The 22,308-nt window shown below is 28.6% G+C and overlaps 23 non-coding genes across 23 annotated transcripts; all 23 read right to left on the reverse strand.

Annotated features, from left to right (window-relative positions):
* Positions 1-1,324: 1,324 nt before the first annotated feature.
* TRNAR-UCG (transfer RNA arginine (anticodon UCG)) lies at positions 1,325-1,397 on the reverse strand. Its single transcript has one exon. It is a non-coding gene; the product is annotated as a tRNA-Arg (tRNA).
* A 670-nt stretch (positions 1,398-2,067) lies between these two features.
* Positions 2,068-2,140, reverse strand: TRNAR-UCG (transfer RNA arginine (anticodon UCG)). The gene has a single exon. It is a non-coding gene; the product is annotated as a tRNA-Arg (tRNA).
* A 671-nt stretch (positions 2,141-2,811) lies between these two features.
* Positions 2,812-2,884, reverse strand: TRNAR-UCG (transfer RNA arginine (anticodon UCG)). Its single transcript has one exon. It is a non-coding gene; the product is annotated as a tRNA-Arg (tRNA).
* Positions 2,885-3,557: 673 nt separating this feature from the next.
* TRNAR-UCG (transfer RNA arginine (anticodon UCG)) lies at positions 3,558-3,630 on the reverse strand. The gene has a single exon. It is a non-coding gene; the product is annotated as a tRNA-Arg (tRNA).
* Positions 3,631-4,302: 672 nt separating this feature from the next.
* On the reverse strand, positions 4,303-4,375 carry TRNAR-UCG (transfer RNA arginine (anticodon UCG)). Its single transcript has one exon. It is a non-coding gene; the product is annotated as a tRNA-Arg (tRNA).
* Positions 4,376-5,793: 1,418 nt separating this feature from the next.
* Positions 5,794-5,866, reverse strand: TRNAR-UCG (transfer RNA arginine (anticodon UCG)). The gene has a single exon. It is a non-coding gene; the product is annotated as a tRNA-Arg (tRNA).
* A 670-nt stretch (positions 5,867-6,536) lies between these two features.
* TRNAR-UCG (transfer RNA arginine (anticodon UCG)) lies at positions 6,537-6,609 on the reverse strand. Its single transcript has one exon. It is a non-coding gene; the product is annotated as a tRNA-Arg (tRNA).
* A 1,416-nt stretch (positions 6,610-8,025) lies between these two features.
* On the reverse strand, positions 8,026-8,098 carry TRNAR-UCG (transfer RNA arginine (anticodon UCG)). Its single transcript has one exon. It is a non-coding gene; the product is annotated as a tRNA-Arg (tRNA).
* A 670-nt stretch (positions 8,099-8,768) lies between these two features.
* Positions 8,769-8,841, reverse strand: TRNAR-UCG (transfer RNA arginine (anticodon UCG)). Its single transcript has one exon. It is a non-coding gene; the product is annotated as a tRNA-Arg (tRNA).
* Positions 8,842-9,511: 670 nt separating this feature from the next.
* On the reverse strand, positions 9,512-9,584 carry TRNAR-UCG (transfer RNA arginine (anticodon UCG)). The gene has a single exon. It is a non-coding gene; the product is annotated as a tRNA-Arg (tRNA).
* Positions 9,585-10,255: 671 nt separating this feature from the next.
* TRNAR-UCG (transfer RNA arginine (anticodon UCG)) lies at positions 10,256-10,328 on the reverse strand. The gene has a single exon. It is a non-coding gene; the product is annotated as a tRNA-Arg (tRNA).
* Positions 10,329-11,744: 1,416 nt separating this feature from the next.
* TRNAR-UCG (transfer RNA arginine (anticodon UCG)) lies at positions 11,745-11,817 on the reverse strand. The gene has a single exon. It is a non-coding gene; the product is annotated as a tRNA-Arg (tRNA).
* A 670-nt stretch (positions 11,818-12,487) lies between these two features.
* On the reverse strand, positions 12,488-12,560 carry TRNAR-UCG (transfer RNA arginine (anticodon UCG)). The gene has a single exon. It is a non-coding gene; the product is annotated as a tRNA-Arg (tRNA).
* A 1,416-nt stretch (positions 12,561-13,976) lies between these two features.
* TRNAR-UCG (transfer RNA arginine (anticodon UCG)) lies at positions 13,977-14,049 on the reverse strand. Its single transcript has one exon. It is a non-coding gene; the product is annotated as a tRNA-Arg (tRNA).
* Positions 14,050-14,719: 670 nt separating this feature from the next.
* Positions 14,720-14,792, reverse strand: TRNAR-UCG (transfer RNA arginine (anticodon UCG)). The gene has a single exon. It is a non-coding gene; the product is annotated as a tRNA-Arg (tRNA).
* A 670-nt stretch (positions 14,793-15,462) lies between these two features.
* TRNAR-UCG (transfer RNA arginine (anticodon UCG)) lies at positions 15,463-15,535 on the reverse strand. The gene has a single exon. It is a non-coding gene; the product is annotated as a tRNA-Arg (tRNA).
* A 1,416-nt stretch (positions 15,536-16,951) lies between these two features.
* On the reverse strand, positions 16,952-17,024 carry TRNAR-UCG (transfer RNA arginine (anticodon UCG)). Its single transcript has one exon. It is a non-coding gene; the product is annotated as a tRNA-Arg (tRNA).
* Positions 17,025-18,440: 1,416 nt separating this feature from the next.
* On the reverse strand, positions 18,441-18,513 carry TRNAR-UCG (transfer RNA arginine (anticodon UCG)). The gene has a single exon. It is a non-coding gene; the product is annotated as a tRNA-Arg (tRNA).
* Positions 18,514-19,184: 671 nt separating this feature from the next.
* Positions 19,185-19,257, reverse strand: TRNAR-UCG (transfer RNA arginine (anticodon UCG)). The gene has a single exon. It is a non-coding gene; the product is annotated as a tRNA-Arg (tRNA).
* A 400-nt stretch (positions 19,258-19,657) lies between these two features.
* On the reverse strand, positions 19,658-19,730 carry TRNAR-UCG (transfer RNA arginine (anticodon UCG)). Its single transcript has one exon. It is a non-coding gene; the product is annotated as a tRNA-Arg (tRNA).
* Positions 19,731-20,402: 672 nt separating this feature from the next.
* On the reverse strand, positions 20,403-20,475 carry TRNAR-UCG (transfer RNA arginine (anticodon UCG)). The gene has a single exon. It is a non-coding gene; the product is annotated as a tRNA-Arg (tRNA).
* A 401-nt stretch (positions 20,476-20,876) lies between these two features.
* On the reverse strand, positions 20,877-20,949 carry TRNAR-UCG (transfer RNA arginine (anticodon UCG)). Its single transcript has one exon. It is a non-coding gene; the product is annotated as a tRNA-Arg (tRNA).
* Positions 20,950-21,621: 672 nt separating this feature from the next.
* TRNAR-UCG (transfer RNA arginine (anticodon UCG)) lies at positions 21,622-21,694 on the reverse strand. Its single transcript has one exon. It is a non-coding gene; the product is annotated as a tRNA-Arg (tRNA).
* Between the last annotated feature and the right edge of the window lie 614 nt (positions 21,695-22,308).

Raw genomic sequence — 22,308 nt, forward strand, 5'->3', positions numbered from 1 at the left:
TTGGATAATCTTACACTCAGATGACAAACTTTAATGCAACAATAATTTCAATTATTAATTCTGAATAAAACTAATATTGTTTAGTATTCTACAATACCCCATTCAAGAAGTTTGAGAAACCTTAAACAAACTGAGAAATATATTTAATGGTTGATGTGCAATCTACAAAGTTTACTGAATAGTTTAAAGACCAAAGGGTTAGAGATTCTTCACTTTGAATCATGTTTGATCTGATTTCATTATTAAAATCCAAACATAAGATGTTATCTTTATGTAAAAATATATACACCTAGATGACAAACTTTGATCCAACAATAATTTTAGTTATTGATTCTGAAAGAAAATAATAATGTTTAGTATTCCACAATACCCAAGCCTAGAATTTTGAGAAACCTTAAATCAACTTAAACATACATTGACTGCTGTGCAATCTACAAAGTTTGCTAAATAGTTTAAAGAACAAAGGTTTTGAGATATTTTACTTTGAGCTGTGTTTGTTCTGATTTCATTATTATATTCCTTACAAAATATTTCATCTTAATGAAAAAAATACAGTATAAACAAATAACACTGAATCCAATGACCACGAAGGGACTCGAACCCTCAATCTTTTGATCCGAAGTCAGACACCTTATCCATTAGGCCACGTCGTCACTCTTTGTCAATATATCAATGCCTAAGAAAGTATAATAACATAAAGATTCAAGTAAAAAACATATTTGTTTTTTTCTTTGAGACAACTGTTTTGGATAATCTTACACTCAGATGACAAACTTTAATGCAACAATAATTTCAATTATTAATTCTGAATAAAACTAATATTGTTTAGTATTCTACAATACCCCATTCAAGAAGTTTGAGAAACCTTAAACAAACTGAGAAATATATTTAATGGTTGATGTGCAATCTACAAAGTTTACTGAATAGTTTAAAGACCAAAGGGTTAGAGATTCTTCACTTTGAATCATGTTTGATCTGATTTCATTAATAAATCCAAACATAAGATGTTATCTTTATGTAAAAATATATACACCTAGATGACAAACTTTGATCCAACAATAATTTTAGTTATTGATTCTGAAAGAAAATAATAATGTTTAGTATTCCACAATACCCAAGCCTAGAATTTTGAGAAACCTTAAATCAACTTAAAGATACATTGACTGCTGTGCAATCTACAAAGTTTGCTAAATAGTTTAAAGAACAAAGGTTTTGAGATATTTTACTTTGAGCTGTGTTTGTTCTGATTTCATTATTATATTCCTTACAAAATATTTCATCTTAATGAAAAAAATACAGTATAAACAAATAACATTGAATCCAATGACCACGAAGGGACTCGAACCCTCAATCTTCTGATCCGAAGTCAGACGCCTTATCCATTAGGCCACGTGGTCACTCTTTGTCAATATATCAATGCCTAAGACAGTATAGTAACATAAAGATTCAAGTAAAAAACATATTTGTTTTTTTTTTGAGACAACTGTTTTGGATAATCTTACACTCAGATGACAAACTTTAATGCAACAATAATTTCAATTATTAATTCTGAATAAAACTAATATTGTTTAGTATTCTACAATACCCCATTCAAGAAGTTTGAGAAACCTTAAACAAACTGAGAAATATATTTAATGGTTGATGTGGAATCTACAAAGTTTACTGAATAGTTTAAAGACCAAAGGGTTAGAGATTCTTCACTTTGAATCATGTTTGATCTGATTTCATTATTAAAATCCAAACATAATATGTTATCTTTATGTAAAAATATATACACCTAGATGACAAACTTTGATCCAACAATAATGTTAGTTATTGATTCTGAAAGAAAATAATAATGTTTAGTATTCCACAATACCCAAGCCTAGAATTTTGAGAAACCTTAAATCAACTTATAGATATATTGACTGCTGTGCAATCTACAAAGTTTGCTAAATAGTTTAAAGAACAAAGGTTTTGAGATATTTTACTTTGAGCTGTGTTTGTTCTGATTTCATTATTATATTCCTTACAAAATATTTCATCTTAATGAAAAAACACAGTATAAACAAATAACATTGAATCCAATGACCACGAAGGGACTCGAACCCTCAATCTTCTGATCCGAAGTCAAACGCCTTATCCATTAGGCCACGTGGTCACTCTTTGTCAATATATCAATGCCTAAGAAAGTATAGTAACATAAAGATTCAAGTAAAAAACATATTTGTTTTTTTCTTTGAGACAACTGTTTTGGATAATCTTACACTCAGATGACAAACTTTAATGCAACAATAATTTCAATTATTAATTCTGAATAAAACTAATATTGTTTAGTATTCTACAATACCCCATTCAAGAAGTTTGAGAAACCTTAAACAAACTGAGAAATATATTTAATGGTTGATGTGCAATCTACAAAGTTTACTGAATAGTTTAAAGACCAAAGGGTTAGAGATTCTTCACTTTGAATCATGTTTGATCTGATTTCATTATTAAAATCCAAACATAAGATGTTATCTTTATGTAAAAATATATACACCTAGATGACAAACTTTGATCCAACAATAATGTTAGTTATTGATTCTGAAAGAAAATAATAATGTTTAGTATTCCACAATACCCAAGCCTAGAATTTTGAGAAACCTTAAATCAACTTATAGATATATTGACTGCTGTGCAATCTACAAAGTTTGCTAAATAGTTTAAAGAACAAAGGTTTTGAGATATTTTACTTTGAGCTGTGTTTGTTCTGATTTCATTATTATATTCCTTACAAAATATTTCATCTTAATGAAAAAACACAGTATAAACAAATAACATTGAATGCAATGACCACGAAGGGACTCGAACCTTCAATCTTCTGATCCGAAGTCAGACGCCTTATCCATTAGGCCACGTGGTCAATGTCTGTCCAAAGATTAACGCCTAAGAAAGTATAGTAATATAAAGATTCATGTAAAAAACATATTTGTTTTGTTTCTTTGAGACAACTGTTTTGGATAATCTTACACTCAGATGACAAACTTTGATCCATCAACAATTTTAGTTATTAATTCTGAATAAAACTTATATTGTTTAGTATTCTACAATACCCCATTCAAGAAGTTTGAGAAACCTTAAACAAACTGAGAAATATATTTAATGGTTGATGTGGAATCTACAAAGTTTACTGAATAGTTTAAAGACCAAAGGGTTAGAGATTCTTCACTTTGAATCATGTTTGATCTGATTTCATTATTAAAATCCAAACATAAGATGTTATCTTTATGTAAAAATATATACACCTAGATGACAAACTTTGATCCAACAATAATTTTAGTTATTGATTCTGAAAGAAAATAATAATGTTTAGTATTCCACAATACCCAAGCCTAGAATTTTGAGAAACCTTAAATCAACTTAAACATACATTGACTGCTGTGCAATCTACAAAGTTTGCTAAATAGTTTAAAGAACAAAGGTTTTGAGATATTTTACTTTGAGCTGTGTTTGTTCTGATTTCATTATTATATTCCTTACAAAATATTTCATCTTAATGAAAAAAATACAGTATAAACAAATAACATTGAATCCAATGACCACGAAGGGACTCGAACCCTCAATCTTCTGATCCGAAGTCAGACACCTTATCCATTAGGCCACGTGGTCACTCTTTGTCAATATATCAATGCCTAAGAAAGTATAGTAACATAAAGATTCAAGTAAAAAACATATTTGTTTTTTTCTTTGAGACAACTGTTTTGGATAATCTTACACTCAGATGACAAACTTTAATGCAACAATAATTTCAATTATTAATTCTGAATAAAACTAATATTGTTTAGTATTCTACAATACCCCATTCAAGAAGTTTGAGAAACCTTAAACAAACTGAGAAATATATTTAATGGTTGATGTGCAATCTACAAAGTTTACTGAATAGTTTAAAGACCAAAGGGTTAGAGATTCTTCACTTTGAATCATGTTTGATCTGATTTCATTATTAAAATCCAAACATAAGATGTTATCTTTATGTAAAAATATATACACCTAGATGACAAACTTTGATCCAACAATAATTTTAGTTATTGATTCTGAAAGAAAATAATAATGTTTAGTATTCCACAATACCCAAGCCTAGAATTTTGAGAAACCTTAAATCAACTTAAAGATACATTGACTGCTGTGCAATCTACAAAGTTTGCTAAATAGTTTAAAGAACAAAGGTTTTGAGATATTTTACTTTGAGCTGTGTTTGTTCTGATTTCATTATTATATTCCTTACAAAATATTTCATCTTAATGAAAAAAATACAGTATAAACAAATAACATTGAATCCAATGACCACGAAGGGACTCGAACCCTCAATCTTCTGATCCGAAGTCAGACGCCTTATCCATTAGGCCACGTGGTCACACTTTGTCAATATATCAATGCCTAAGAAAGTATAGTAACATAAAGATTCAAGTAAAAAACATATTTTTTTTTTTTTTTTGAGACAACTGTTTTGGATAATCTTACACTCAGATGACAAACTTTAATGCAACAATAATTTCAATTATTAATTCTGAATAAAACTAATATTGTTTAGTATTCTACAATACCCCATTCAAGAAGTTTGAGAAACCTTAAACAAACTGAGAAATATATTTAATGGTTGATGTGCAATCTACAAAGTTTACTGAATAGTTTAAAGACCAAAGGGTTAGAGATTCTTCACTTTGAATCATGTTTGATCTGATTTCATTATTAAAATCCAAACATAAGATGTTATCTTTATGTAAAAATATATACACCTAGATGACAAACTTTGATCCAACAATAATTTTAGTTATTGATTCTGAAAGAAAATAATAATGTTTAGTATTCCACAATACCCAAGCCTAGAATTTTGAGAAACCTTAAATCAACTTAAACATACATTGACTGCTGTGCAATCTACAAAGTTTGCTAAATAGTTTAAAGAACAAAGGTTTTGAGATATTTTACTTTGAGCTGTGTTTGTTCTGATTTCATTATTATATTCCTTACAAAATATTTCATCTTAATGAAAAAAATACAGTATAAACAAATAACACTGAATCCAATGACCACGAAGGGACTCGAACCCTCAATCTTTTGATCCGAAGTCAGACACCTTATCCATTAGGCCACGTCGTCACTCTTTGTCAATATATCAATGCCTAAGAAAGTATAATAACATAAAGATTCAAGTAAAAAACATATTTGTTTTTTTCTTTGAGACAACTGTTTTGGATAATCTTACACTCAGATGACAAACTTTAATGCAACAATAATTTCAATTATTAATTCTGAATAAAACTAATATTGTTTAGTATTCTACAATACCCCATTCAAGAAGTTTGAGAAACCTTAAACAAACTGAGAAATATATTTAATGGTTGATGTGCAATCTACAAAGTTTACTGAATAGTTTAAAGACCAAAGGGTTAGAGATTCTTCACTTTGAATCATGTTTGATCTGATTTCATTATTAAAATCCAAACATAAGATGTTATCTTTATGTAAAAATATATACACCTAGATGACAAACTTTGATCCAACAATAATTTTAGTTATTGATTCTGAAAGAAAATAATAATGTTTAGTATTCCACAATACCCAAGCCTAGAATTTTGAGAAACCTTAAATCAACTTAAAGATACATTGACTGCTGTGCAATCTACAAAGTTTGCTAAATAGTTTAAAGAACAAAGGTTTTGAGATATTTTACTTTGAGCTGTGTTTGTTCTGATTTCATTATTATATTCCTTACAAAATATTTCATCTTAATGAAAAAAATACAGTATAAACAAATAACATTGAATCCAATGACCACGAAGGGACTCGAACCCTCAATCTTCTGATCCGAAGTCAGACGCCTTATCCATTAGGCCACGTGGTCACTCTTTGTCAATATATCAATGCCTAAGACAGTATAGTAACATAAAGATTCAAGTAAAAAACATATTTGTTTTTTTTTTGAGACAACTGTTTTGGATAATCTTACACTCAGATGACAAACTTTAATGCAACAATAATTTCAATTATTAATTCTGAATAAAACTAATATTGTTTAGTATTCTACAATACCCCATTCAAGAAGTTTGAGAAACCTTAAACAAACTGAGAAATATATTTAATGGTTGATGTGGAATCTACAAAGTTTACTGAATAGTTTAAAGACCAAAGGGTTAGAGATTCTTCACTTTGAATCATGTTTGATCTGATTTTATTATTAAAATCCAAACATAATATGTTATCTTTATGTAAAAATATATACACCTAGATGACAAACTTTGATCCAACAATAATGTTAGTTATTGATTCTGAAAGAAAATAATAATGTTTAGTATTCCACAATACCCAAGCCTAGAATTTTGAGAAACCTTAAATCAACTTATAGATATATTGACTGCTGTGCAATCTACAAAGTTTGCTAAATAGTTTAAAGAACAAAGGTTTTGAGATATTTTACTTTGAGCTGTGTTTGTTCTGATTTCATTATTATATTCCTTACAAAATATTTCATCTTAATGAAAAAACACAGTATAAACAAATAACATTGAATCCAATGACCACGAAGGGACTCGAACCCTCAATCTTCTGATCCGAAGTCAGACGCCTTATCCATTAGGCCACGTGGTCACTCTTTGTCAATATATCAATGCCTAAGAAAGTATAGTAACATAAAGATTCAAGTAAAAAACATATTTGTTTTTTTCTTTGAGACAACTGTTTTGGATAATCTTACACTCAGATGACAAACTTTAATGCAACAATAATTTCAATTATTAATTCTGAATAAAACTAATATTGTTTAGTATTCTACAATACCCCATTCAAGAAGTTTGAGAAACCTTAAACAAACTGAGAAATATATTTAATGGTTGATGTGCAATCTACAAAGTTTACTGAATAGTTTAAAGACCAAAGGGTTAGAGATTCTTCACTTTGAATCATGTTTGATCTGATTTCATTATTAAAATCCAAACATAAGATGTTATCTTTATGTAAAAATATATACACCTAGATGACAAACTTTGATCCAACAATAATGTTAGTTATTGATTCTGAAAGAAAATAATAATGTTTAGTATTCCACAATACCCAAGCCTAGAATTTTGAGAAACCTTAATCAACTTATAGATATATTGACTGCTGTGCAATCTACAAAGTTTGCTAAATAGTTTAAAGAACAAAGGTTTTGAGATATTTTACTTTGAGCTGTGTTTGTTCTGATTTCATTATTATATTCCTTACAAAATATTTCATCTTAATGAAAAAAATACAGTATAAACAAATAACACTGAATCCAATGACCACGAAGGGACTCGAACCCTCAATCTTTTGATCCGAAGTCAGACACCTTATCCATTAGGCCACGTCGTCACTCTTTGTCAATATATCAATGCCTAAGAAAGTATAATAACATAAAGATTCAAGTAAAAAACATATTTGTTTTTTTCTTTGAGACAACTGTTTTGGATAATCTTACACTCAGATGACAAACTTTAATGCAACAATAATTTCAATTATTAATTCTGAATAAAACTAATATTGTTTAGTATTCTACAATACCCCATTCAAGAAGTTTGAGAAACCTTAAACAAACTGAGAAATATATTTAATGGTTGATGTGCAATCTACAAAGTTTACTGAATAGTTTAAAGACCAAAGGGTTAGAGATTCTTCACTTTGAATCATGTTTGATCTGATTTCATTATTAAAATCCAAACATAAGATGTTATCTTTATGTAAAAATATATACACCTAGATGACAAACTTTGATCCAACAATAATTTTAGTTATTGATTCTGAAAGAAAATAATAATGTTTAGTATTCCACAATACCCAAGCCTAGAATTTTGAGAAACCTTAAATCAACTTAAAGATACATTGACTGCTGTGCAATCTACAAAGTTTGCTAAATAGTTTAAAGAACAAAGGTTTTGAGATATTTTACTTTGAGCTGTGTTTGTTCTGATTTCATTATTATATTCCTTACAAAATATTTCATCTTAATGAAAAAAATACAGTATAAACAAATAACATTGAATCCAATGACCACGAAGGGACTCGAACCCTCAATCTTCTGATCCGAAGTCAGACGCCTTATCCATTAGGCCATGTGGTCACTCTTTGTCAATATATCAATGCCTAAGACAGTATAGTAACATAAAGATTCAAGTAAAAAACATATTTGTTTTTTTTTTGAGACAACTGTTTTGGATAATCTTACACTCAGATGACAAACTTTAATGCAACAATAATTTCAATTATTAATTCTGAATAAAACTAATATTGTTTAGTATTCTACAATACCCCATTCAAGAAGTTTGAGAAACCTTAAACAAACTGAGAAATATATTTAATGGTTGATGTGGAATCTACAAAGTTTACTGAATAGTTTAAAGACCAAAGGGTTAGAGATTCTTCACTTTGAATCATGTTTGATCTGATTTCATTATTAAAATCCAAACATAATATGTTATCTTTATGTAAAAATATATACACCTAGATGACAAACTTTGATCCAACAATAATGTTAGTTATTGATTCTGAAAGAAAATAATAATGTTTAGTATTCCACAATACCCAAGCCTAGAATTTTGAGAAACCTTAAATCAACTTATAGATATATTGACTGCTGTGCAATCTACAAAGTTTGCTAAATAGTTTAAAGAACAAAGGTTTTGAGATATTTTACTTTGAGCTGTGTTTGTTCTGATTTCATTATTATATTCCTTACAAAATATTTCATCTTAATGAAAAAACACAGTATAAACAAATAACATTGAATCCAATGACCACGAAGGGACTCGAACCCTCAATCTTCTGATCCGAAGTCAGACGCCTTATCCATTAGGCCACGTGGTCACTCTTTGTCAATATATCAATGCCTAAGAAAGTATAGTAACATAAAGATTCAAGTAAAAAACATATTTGTTTTTTTCTTTGAGACAACTGTTTTGGATAATCTTACACTCAGATGACAAACTTTAATGCAACAATAATTTCAATTATTAATTCTGAATAAAACTAATATTGTTTAGTATTCTACAATACCCCATTCAAGAAGTTTGAGAAACCTTAAACAAACTGAGAAATATATTTAATGGTTGATGTGCAATCTACAAAGTTTACTGAATAGTTTAAAGACCAAAGGGTTAGAGATTCTTCACTTTGAATCATGTTTGATCTGATTTCATTATTAAAATCCAAACATAAGATGTTATCTTTATGTAAAAATATATACACCTAGATGACAAACTTTGATCCAACAATAATGTTAGTTATTGATTCTGAAAGAAAATAATAATGTTTAGTATTCCACAATACCCAAGCCTAGAATTTTGAGAAACCTTAATCAACTTATAGATATATTGACTGCTGTGCAATCTACAAAGTTTGCTAAATAGTTTAAAGAACAAAGGTTTTGAGATATTTTACTTTGAGCTGTGTTTGTTCTGATTTCATTATTATATTCCTTACAAAATATTTCATCTTAATGAAAAAACACAGTATAAACAAATAACATTGAATGCAATGACCACGAAGGGACTCGAACCTTCAATCTTCTGATCCGAAGTCAGACGCCTTATCCATTAGGCCACGTGGTCACTCTTTGTCAATATATCAATGCCTAAGAAAGTATAGTAACATAAAGATTCAAGTAAAAAACATATTTGTTTTTTTCTTTGAGACAACTGTTTTGGATAATCTTACACTCAGATGACAAACTTTAATGCAACAATAATTTCAATTATTAATTCTGAATAAAACTAATATTGTTTAGTATTCTACAATACCCCATTCAAGAAGTTTGAGAAACCTTAAACAAACTGAGAAATATATTTAATGGTTGATGTGCAATCTACAAAGTTTACTGAATAGTTTAAAGACCAAAGGGTTAGAGATTCTTCACTTTGAATCATGTTTGATCTGATTTTATTATTAAAATCCAAACATAATATGTTATCTTTATGTAAAAATATATACACCTAGATGACAAACTTTGATCCAACAATAATGTTAGTTATTGATTCTGAAAGAAAATAATAATGTTTAGTATTCCACAATACCCAAGCCTAGAATTTTGAGAAACCTTAAATCAACTTATAGATATATTGACTGCTGTGCAATCTACAAAGTTTGCTAAATAGTTTAAAGAACAAAGGTTTTGAGATATTTTACTTTGAGCTGTGTTTGTTCTGATTTCATTATTATATTCCTTACAAAATATTTCATCTTAATGAAAAAACACAGTATAAACAAATAACATTGAATCCAATGACCACGAAGGGACTCGAACCCTCAATCTTCTGATCCGAAGTCAGACGCCTTATCCATTAGGCCACGTGGTCACTCTTTGTCAATATATCAATGCCTAAGAAAGTATAGTAACATAAAGATTCAAGTAAAAAACATATTTGTTTTTTTCTTTGAGACAACTGTTTTGGATAATCTTACACTCAGATGACAAACTTTAATGCAACAATAATTTCAATTATTAATTCTGAATAAAACTAATATTGTTTAGTATTCTACAATACCCCATTCAAGAAGTTTGAGAAACCTTAAACAAACTGAGAAATATATTTAATGGTTGATGTGCAATCTACAAAGTTTACTGAATAGTTTAAAGACCAAAGGGTTAGAGATTCTTCACTTTGAATCATGTTTGATCTGATTTCATTATTAAAATCCAAACATAAGATGTTATCTTTATGTAAAAATATATACACCTAGATGACAAACTTTGATCCAACAATAATGTTAGTTATTGATTCTGAAAGAAAATAATAATGTTTAGTATTCCACAATACCCAAGCCTAGAATTTTGAGAAACCTTAATCAACTTATAGATATATTGACTGCTGTGCAATCTACAAAGTTTGCTAAATAGTTTAAAGAACAAAGGTTTTGAGATATTTTACTTTGAGCTGTGTTTGTTCTGATTTCATTATTATATTCCTTACAAAATATTTCATCTTAATGAAAAAAATACAGTATAAACAAATAACACTGAATCCAATGACCACGAAGGGACTCGAACCCTCAATCTTTTGATCCGAAGTCAGACACCTTATCCATTAGGCCACGTCGTCACTCTTTGTCAATATATCAATGCCTAAGAAAGTATAATAACATAAAGATTCAAGTAAAAAACATATTTGTTTTTTTCTTTGAGACAACTGTTTTGGATAATCTTACACTCAGATGACAAACTTTAATGCAACAATAATTTCAATTATTAATTCTGAATAAAACTAATATTGTTTAGTATTCTACAATACCCCATTCAAGAAGTTTGAGAAACCTTAAACAAACTGAGAAATATATTTAATGGTTGATGTGCAATCTACAAAGTTTACTGAATAGTTTAAAGACCAAAGGGTTAGAGATTCTTCACTTTGAATCATGTTTGATCTGATTTCATTATTAAAATCCAAACATAAGATGTTATCTTTATGTAAAAATATATACACCTAGATGACAAACTTTGATCCAACAATAATTTTAGTTATTGATTCTGAAAGAAAATAATAATGTTTAGTATTCCACAATACCCAAGCCTAGAATTTTGAGAAACCTTAAATCAACTTAAAGATACATTGACTGCTGTGCAATCTACAAAGTTTGCTAAATAGTTTAAAGAACAAAGGTTTTGAGATATTTTACTTTGAGCTGTGTTTGTTCTGATTTCATTATTATATTCCTTACAAAATATTTCATCTTAATGAAAAAAATACAGTATAAACAAATAACATTGAATCCAATGACCACGAAGGGACTCGAACCCTCAATCTTCTGATCCGAAGTCAGACGCCTTATCCATTAGGCCACGTGGTCACTCTTTGTCAATATATCAATGCCTAAGACAGTATAGTAACATAAAGATTCAAGTAAAAAACATATTTGTTTTTTTTTTGAGACAACTGTTTTGGATAATCTTACACTCAGATGACAAACTTTAATGCAACAATAATTTCAATTATTAATTCTGAATAAAACTAATATTGTTTAGTATTCTACAATACCCCATTCAAGAAGTTTGAGAAACCTTAAACAAACTGAGAAATATATTTAATGGTTGATGTGGAATCTACAAAGTTTACTGAATAGTTTAAAGACCAAAGGGTTAGAGATTCTTCACTTTGAATCATGTTTGATCTGATTTTATTATTAAAATCCAAACATAATATGTTATCTTTATGTAAAAATATATACACCTAGATGACAAACTTTGATCCAACAATAATGTTAGTTATTGATTCTGAAAGAAAATAATAATGTTTAGTATTCCACAATACCCAAGCCTAGAATTTTGAGAAACCTTAAATCAACTTATAGATATATTGACTGCTGTGCAATCTACAAAGTTTGCTAAATAGTTTAAAGAACAAAGGTTTTGAGATATTTTACTTTGAGCTGTGTTTGTTCTGATTTCATTATTATATTCCTTACAAAATATTTCATCTTAATGAAAAAACACAGTATAAACAAATAACATTGAATCCAATGACCACGAAGGGACTCGAACCCTCAATCTTCTGATCCGAAGTCAGACGCCTTATCCATTAGGCCACGTGGTCACTCTTTGTCAATATATCAATGCCTAAGAAAGTATAGTAACATAAAGATTCAAGTAAAAAACATATTTGTTTTTTTCTTTGAGACAACTGTTTTGGATAATCTTACACTCAGATGACAAACTTTAATGCAACAATAATTTCAATTATTAATTCTGAATAAAACTAATATTGTTTAGTATTCTACAATACCCCATTCAAGAAGTTTGAGAAACCTTAAACAAACTGAGAAATATATTTAATGGTTGATGTGCAATCTACAAAGTTTACTGAATAGTTTAAAGACCAAAGGGTTAGAGATTCTTCACTTTGAATCATGTTTGATCTGATTTCATTATTAAAATCCAAACATAAGATGTTATCTTTATGTAAAAATATATACACCTAGATGACAAACTTTGATCCAACAATAATGTTAGTTATTGATTCTGAAAGAAAATAATAATGTTTAGTATTCCACAATACCCAAGCCTAGAATTTTGAGAAACCTTAATCAACTTATAGATATATTGACTGCTGTGCAATCTACAAAGTTTGCTAAATAGTTTAAAGAACAAAGGTTTTGAGATATTTTACTTTGAGCTGTGTTTGTTCTGATTTCATTATTATATTCCTTACAAAATATTTCATCTTAATGAAAAAAATACAGTATAAACAAATAACACTGAATCCAATGACCACGAAGGGACTCGAACCCTCAATCTTTTGATCCGAAGTCAGACACCTTATCCATTAGGCCACGTCGTCACTCTTTGTCAATATATCAATGCCTAAGAAAGTATAATAACATAAAGATTCAAGTAAAAAACATATTTGTTTTTTTCTTTGAGACAACTGTTTTGGATAATCTTACACTCAGATGACAAACTTTAATGCAACAATAATTTCAATTATTAATTCTGAATAAAACTAATATTGTTTAGTATTCTACAATACCCCATTCAAGAAGTTTGAGAAACCTTAAACAAACTGAGAAATATATTTAATGGTTGATGTGCAATCTACAAAGTTTACTGAATAGTTTAAAGACCAAAGGGTTAGAGATTCTTCACTTTGAATCATGTTTGATCTGATTTCATTATTAAAATCCAAACATAAGATGTTATCTTTATGTAAAAATATATACACCTAGATGACAAACTTTGATCCAACAATAATTTTAGTTATTGATTCTGAAAGAAAATAATAATGTTTAGTATTCCACAATACCCAAGCCTAGAATTTTGAGAAACCTTAAATCAACTTAAAGATACATTGACTGCTGTGCAATCTACAAAGTTTGCTAAATAGTTTAAAGAACAAAGGTTTTGAGATATTTTACTTTGAGCTGTGTTTGTTCTGATTTCATTATTATATTCCTTACAAAATATTTCATCTTAATGAAAAAAATACAGTATAAACAAATAACATTGAATCCAATGACCACGAAGGGACTCGAACCCTCAATCTTCTGATCCGAAGTCAGACGCCTTATCCATTAGGCCATGTGGTCACTCTTTGTCAATATATCAATGCCTAAGACAGTATAGTAACATAAAGATTCAAGTAAAAAACATATTTGTTTTTTTTTTGAGACAACTGTTTTGGATAATCTTACACTCAGATGACAAACTTTAATGCAACAATAATTTCAATTATTAATTCTGAATAAAACTAATATTGTTTAGTATTCTACAATACCCCATTCAAGAAGTTTGAGAAACCTTAAACAAACTGAGAAATATATTTAATGGTTGATGTGGAATCTACAAAGTTTACTGAATAGTTTAAAGACCAAAGGGTTAGAGATTCTTCACTTTGAATCATGTTTGATCTGATTTCATTATTAAAATCCAAACATAATATGTTATCTTTATGTAAAAATATATACACCTAGATGACAAACTTTGATCCAACAATAATGTTAGTTATTGATTCTGAAAGAAAATAATAATGTTTAGTATTCCACAATACCCAAGCCTAGAATTTTGAGAAACCTTAAATCAACTTATAGATATATTGACTGCTGTGCAATCTACAAAGTTTGCTAAATAGTTTAAAGAACAAAGGTTTTGAGATATTTTACTTTGAGCTGTGTTTGTTCTGATTTCATTATTATATTCCTTACAAAATATTTCATCTTAATGAAAAAACACAGTATAAACAAATAACATTGAATCCAATGACCACGAAGGGACTCGAACCCTCAATCTTCTGATCCGAAGTCAGACGCCTTATCCATTAGGCCACGTGGTCACTCTTTGTCAATATATCAATGCCTAAGAAAGTATAGTAACATAAAGATTCAAGTAAAAAACATATTTGTTTTTTTCTTTGAGACAACTGTTTTGGATAATCTTACACTCAGATGACAAACTTTAATGCAACAATAATTTCAATTATTAATTCTGAATAAAACTAATATTGTTTAGTATTCTACAATACCCCATTCAAGAAGTTTGAGAAACCTTAAACAAACTGAGAAATATATTTAATGGTTGATGTGCAATCTACAAAGTTTACTGAATAGTTTAAAGACCAAAGGGTTAGAGATTCTTCACTTTGAATCATGTTTGATCTGATTTCATTATTAAAATCCAAACATAAGATGTTATCTTTATGTAAAAATATATACACCTAGATGACAAACTTTGATCCAACAATAATGTTAGTTATTGATTCTGAAAGAAAATAATAATGTTTAGTATTCCACAATACCCAAGCCTAGAATTTTGAGAAACCTTAATCAACTTATAGATATATTGACTGCTGTGCAATCTACAAAGTTTGCTAAATAGTTTAAAGAACAAAGGTTTTGAGATATTTTACTTTGAGCTGTGTTTGTTCTGATTTCATTATTATATTCCTTACAAAATATTTCATCTTAATGAAAAAACACAGTATAAACAAATAACATTGAATGCAATGACCACGAAGGGACTCGAACCTTCAATCTTCTGATCCGAAGTCAGACGCCTTATCCATTAGGCCACGTGGTCACTCTTTGTCAATATATCAATGCCTAAGAAAGTATAGTAACATAAAGATTCAAGTAAAAAACATATTTGTTTTTTTCTTTGAGACAACTGTTTTGGATAATCTTACACTCAGATGACAAACTTTAATGCAACAATAATTTCAATTATTAATTCTGAATAAAACTAATATTGTTTAGTATTCTACAATACCCCATTCAAGAAGTTTGAGAAACCTTAAACAAACTGAGAAATATATTTAATGGTTGATGTGCAATCTACAAAGTTTACTGAATAGTTTAAAGACCAAAGGGTTAGAGATTCTTCACTTTGAATCATGTTTGATCTGATTTCATTATTAAAATCCAAACATAAGATGTTATCTTTATGTAAAAATATATACACCTAGATGACAAACTTTGATCCAACAATAATTTTAGTTATTGATTCTGAAAGAAAATAATAATGTTTAGTATTCCACAATACCCAAGCCTAGAATTTTGAGAAACCTTAAATCAACTTAAAGATACATTGACTGCTGTGCAATCTACAAAGTTTGCTAAATAGTTTAAAGAACAAAGGTTTTAAGATATTTTACTTTGAGCTGTGTTTGTTCTGATTTCATTATTATATTCCTTACAAAATATTTCATCTTAATGAAAAAAATACAGTATAAACAAATAACATTGAATCCAATGACCACGAAGGAACTCGAACTCTCAATCTTCTGATCCGAAGTCAGACGCCTTATCCATTAGGCCACGTGGTCACACTTTGTCAATATATCAATGCCTAAGAAAGTATAGTAACATAAAGATTCAAGTAAAAAACATATTTGTTTTTTTCTTTGAGACAACTGTTTTGGATAATCTTACACTCAGATGACAAACTTTAATGCAACAATAATTTCAATTATTAATTCTGAATAAAACTAATATTGTTTAGTTTTCTACAATACCCCATTCAAGAAGTTTGAGAAACCTTAAACAAACTGAGAAATATATTTAATGGTTGATGTGCAATCTACAAAGTTTACTGAATAGTTTAAAGACCAAAGGGTTAGAGATTCTTCACTTTGAATCATGTTTGATCTGATTTCATTATTAAAATCCAAACATAAGATGTTATCTTTATGTAAAAATATATACACCTAGATGACAAACTTTGATCCAACAATAATTTTAGTTATTGATTCTGAAAGAAAATAATAATGTTTAGTATTCCACAATACCCAAGCCTAGAATTTTGAGAAACCTTAAATCAACTTAAAGATACATTGACTGCTGTGCAATCTACAAAGTTTGCTAAATAGTTTAAAGAACAAAGGTTTTGAGATATTTTACTTTGAGCTGTGTTTGTTCTGATTTCATTATTATATTCCTTACAAAATATTTCATCTTAATGAAAAAACACAGTATAAACAAATAACATTGAATCCAATGACCACGAAGGGACTCGAACCCTCAATCTTCTGATCCGAAGTCAGACGCCTTATCCATTAGGCCACGTGGTCACTCTTTGTCAATATATCAATGCCTAAGAAAGTATAGTAACATAAAGATTCAAGTAAAAAACATATTTGTTTTTTTCTTTGAGACAACTGTTTTGGATAATCTTACACTCAGATGACAAACTTTAATGCAACAATAATTTCAATTATTAATTCTGAATAAAACTAATATTGTTTAGTATTCTACAATACCCCATTCAAGAAGTTTGAGAAACCTTAAACAAACTGAGAAATATATTTAATGGTTGATGTGCAATCTACAAAGTTTACTGAATAGTTTAAAGACCAAAGGGTTAGAGATTCTTCACTTTGAATCATGTTTGATCTGATTTCATTATTAAAATCCAAACATAAGATGTTATCTTTATGTAAAAATATATACACCTAGATGACAAACTTTGATCCAACAATAATGTTAGTTATTGATTCTGAAAGAAAATAATAATGTTTAGTATTCCACAATACCCAAGCCTAGAATTTTGAGAAACCTTAATCAACTTATAGATATATTGACTGCTGTGCAATCTACAAAGTTTGCTAAATAGTTTAAAGAACAAAGGTTTTGAGATATTTTACTTTGAGCTGTGTTTGTTCTGATTTCATTATTATATTCCTTACAAAATATTTCATCTTAATGAAAAAACACAGTATAAACAAATAACATTGAATGCAATGACCACGAAGGGACTCGACCCTTCAATCTTCTGATCCGAAGTCAGACGCCTTATCCATTAGGCCACGTGGTCAATGTCTGTCCAAAGATTAACGCCTAAGAAAGTATAGTAATATAAAGATTCATGTAAAAAACATATTTGTTTTGTTTCTTTGAGACAACTGTTTTGGATAATCTTACACTCAGATGACAAACTTTGATCCATCAACAATTTTAGTTATTAATTCTGAATAAAACTTATATTGTTTAGTATTCTACAATACCCCATTCAAGAAGTTTGAGAAACCTTAAACAAACTGAGAAATATATTTAATGGTTGATGTGCAATCTACAAAGTTTACTGAATAGTTTAAAGACCAAAGGGTTAGAGATTCTTCACTTTGAATCATGTTTGATCTGATTTCATTATTAAAATCCAAATATAAGATGTTATCTTTATGTAAAAATATATACACCTAGATGACAAACTTTGATCCAACAATAATTTTAGTTATTGATTCTGAAAGAAAATATTAATGTTTAGTATTCCACAATACCCAAGCCTAGAATTTTGAGAAACCTTACATCAACTTAAAGATACATTGACTGCTGTGCAATCTACAAAGTTTGCTAAATAGTTTAAAGAACGAAGGTTTTGAGATATTTTACTTTGAGCTGTGTTTGTTCTGATTTCATTATTATATTCCTTACAAAATATTTCATCTTAATGAAAAAAATATAGTATAAACAAATAACATTGAATCCAATGACCACGAAGGGACTCGAACCCTCAATCTTCTGATCCGAAGTCAGACGCCTTATCCATTAGGCCACGTGGTCACACTTTGTCAATATATCAATGCCTAAGATAGTATAGTAACATAAAGATTCAAGTCAAAAACATATTTGTTTTTTTCTTTGAGACAACTGTTTTGGATAATCTTACACTCAGATGACAAACTTTAATGCAACAATAATTTCAATTATTAATTCTGAATAAAACTAATATTGTTTAGTATTCTACAATACCCCATTCAAGAAGTTTGATAAACCTTAAACAAACTGAGAAATGTATTTAATGGTTGATGTGCAATCTACAAAGTTTATTGAATAGTTTAAAGACCAAAGGGTTAGAGATTCTTCACTTTGAATCATGTTTGATCTGAGTTCATTATTAAAATCCAAACATAAGATGTTATCTTTATGTAAAAATATATACACCTAGATGACAAAGTTTGATCCAACAATAATTTTAGTTATTGATTCTGAAAGAAAATAATAATGTTTAGTATTCCACAATACCCAAGCCTAGAATTTTGAGAAACCTTAAATCAACTTAAAGATACATTGACTGCTGTGCAATCTACAAAGTTTGCTAAATAGTTTAAAGAACAAAGGTTTTGAGATATTTTACTTTGAGCTGTGTTTGTTCTGATTTCATTATTATATTCCTTACAAAATATTTCATCTTAATGAAAAAACATAGTATAAACAAATAACATTGAATGCAATGACCACGAAGGGACTCGAACCCTCAATCTTCTGATCCGAAGTCAGACTCCTTATCCATTAGGCCACGTGGTCAATGTCTGTCCAAAGATTAACGCCTAAGAAAGTATAGTAATATAAAGATTCATGTAAAAAACATATTTGTTTTGTTTCTTTGAGACAACTGTTTTGGATAATCTTACACTCAGATGACAAACTTTGATCCAACAACAATTTTAGTTATTGATTCTGAAAGAAAATAATAATGTTTAGTATTCCACAATACCCAAACCTAGAATTTTGAGAAACCTTAAATCAACTTAAAGATACATTGACTGCTGTGCAATCTACAAAGTTTGCTAAATAGTTTAAAGAACAAAGGTTTTGAGATATTTTACTTTGAGCTGTGTTTGTTCTGATTTCATTATTATATTCCTTACAAAATATTTAATCTTAATGAAAAAAATACAGTATAAACAAATAACATTGAATGCAATGACCACGAAGGGACTCGAACTCTCAATCTTCTGATCCGAAGTCAGACGCCTTATCCATTAGGCCACGTGGTCACTCATTGGCAATATATCAATGCCTAAGAAAGTATAGTAACATAAAGATTCAAGTAAAAAACATATTTGTTTTTTTCTTTGAGACAACTGTTTTGGATAATCTAACACTCAGATGACAAACTTTAATCCAACAATAATTTCAATTATTAATTCTGAATAAAACTAATATTGTTTAGTATTCTACAATACCCCATTCAAGAAGTTTGAGAAACCTTAAACAAACTGAGAAATATATTTAATGGTTGATGTGCAATCTACAAAGTTTACTGAATAGTTTAAAGACCAAAGGGTTAGAGATTCTTCACTTTGAATCATGTTTGATCTGATTTCATTATTAAAATCCAAACATAAGATGTTATCTTTATGTAAAAATATATACACCTAGATGACAAACTTTGATCCAACAATAATTTTAGTTATTGATTCTGAAAGAAAATAATAATGTTTAGTATTCCACAATACCCAAGCCTAGAATTTTGAGAAACCTTAAATCAACTTAAAGATACATTGACTGCTGTGCAATCTACAAAGTTTGCTAAATAGTTTAAAGAACAAAGGTTTTGAGATATTTTACTTTGAGCTGTGTTTGTTCTGATTTCATTATTATATTCCTTACAAAATATTTCATCTTAATGAAAAAAATACAGTATAAACAAATAACATTGGATCCAATGACCACGAAGGGACTCGAACCCTCAATCTTCTGATCCGAAGTCAGACGCCATATCCATTAGGCCACGTGGTCACTATTTGTCAAAATTTTAATGCCTAAGAAAGTATAGTAACATAAAGATTCAAGTAAAAAACATATTTGTTTTGTTTCTTTGAGACAACTGTTTTGGATAATCTTACACTCAGATGACAAACTTTAATTCAACAATAATTTTAGTTGTTGATTCTGAAAGAAAATAATAATGTTTAGTATTCCACAATACCCAAGCCTAGAATTTTGAGAAACCTTAAATCAACTTAAAGATACATTGACTGCTGTGCAATCTACAAAGTTTGCTAAATAGTTTAAAGAGCAAAGGTTTTGAGATATTTTTCTTTGAGCTGTGTTTGTTCTGATTTCATTATTATATTCCTTACAAAATATTTCATCTTAATGAAAAAAAATACAGTATAAACAAATAACATTGAAGACAATGACCACGAAGGGACTCGAACCCTCAATCTTCTGATCCGAAGTCAGACGCCTTATCCATTAGGCCACGTGGTCAATGTCTGTCCAAAGATTAACGCCTAAGAAAGTATAGTAATATAAAGATTCAAGTAAAAAACATATTTGTTTTCTTTCTTTGAGACAACTGTTTTGGATAATCTTACACTCAGATGACAAACTTTAATCCAACAATAATTTCAATTATTAATTCTGAATAAAACTAATATTGTTTAGTATTCTACAATACCCCATTCAAGAAGTTTGAGAAACCTTAAAAAAACTGAGAAATATATTTAATGGTTGATGTGCAATCTACAAAGTTTACTGAATAGTTTAAAGACCAAAGGGTTAGAGATTCTTCACTTTGAATCATGTTTGATCCGATTTCATTATTAAAATCCAAACATAAGATGTTATCTTTATGTAAAAATATATACACCTAGATGAAAAACTTTGATCCAACAATAATTTTAGTTATTGATTCTGAAAGAAAATAATAATGTTTAGTATTCCACAATACCCAAGCCTAGAATTTTGAGAAACCTTAAATCAACTTAAAGATACATTGACTGCTGTGCAATCTACAAAGTTTGCTAAATAGTTTAAAGAACAAAGGTTTTGAGATATTTTACTTTGAGCTGTGTTTGTTCTGATTTCATTATTATATTCCTTACAAAATATTTCATCTTAATGAAAAAACACAGTATAAACAAATAACATTGAATCCAATGACCACGAAGGGACTCGAACCCTCAATCTTCTGATCCGAAGTCAGACGCCTTATCCATTAGGCCACGTGGTCACTCTTTGTCAATATATCAATGCCTAAGAAAGTATAGTAACATAAAGATTCAAGTAAAAAACATATTTGTTTTTTTCTTTGAGACAACTGTTTTGGATAATCTTACACTCAGATGACAAACTTTAATGCAACAATAATTTCAATTATTAATTCTGAATAAAACTAATATTGTTTAGTATTCTACAATACCCCATTCAAGAAGTTTGAGAAACCTTAAACAAACTGAGAAATATATTTAATGGTTGATGTGCAATCTACAAAGTTTACTGAATAGTTTAAAGACCAAAGGGTTAGAGATTCTTCACTTTGAATCATGTTTGATCTGATTTCATTATTAAAATCCAAACATAAGATGTTATCTTTATGTAAAAATATATACACCTAGATGACAAACTTTGATCCAACAATAATGTTAGTTATTGATTCTGAAAGAAAATAATAATGTTTAGTATTCCACAATACCCAAGCCTAGAATTTTGAGAAACCTTAATCAACTTATAGATATATTGACTGCTGTGCAATCTACAAAGTTTGCTAAATAGTTTAAAGAACAAAGGTTTTGATATATTTTACTTTGAGCTGTGTTTGTTCTGATTTCATTATTATATTCCTTA

Source organism: Pseudophryne corroboree, chromosome 8 (genome assembly GCF_028390025.1).
Source record: "Pseudophryne corroboree isolate aPseCor3 chromosome 8, aPseCor3.hap2, whole genome shotgun sequence".
Classification (NCBI taxonomy): Eukaryota; Metazoa; Chordata; class Amphibia; order Anura; family Myobatrachidae; genus Pseudophryne; species Pseudophryne corroboree.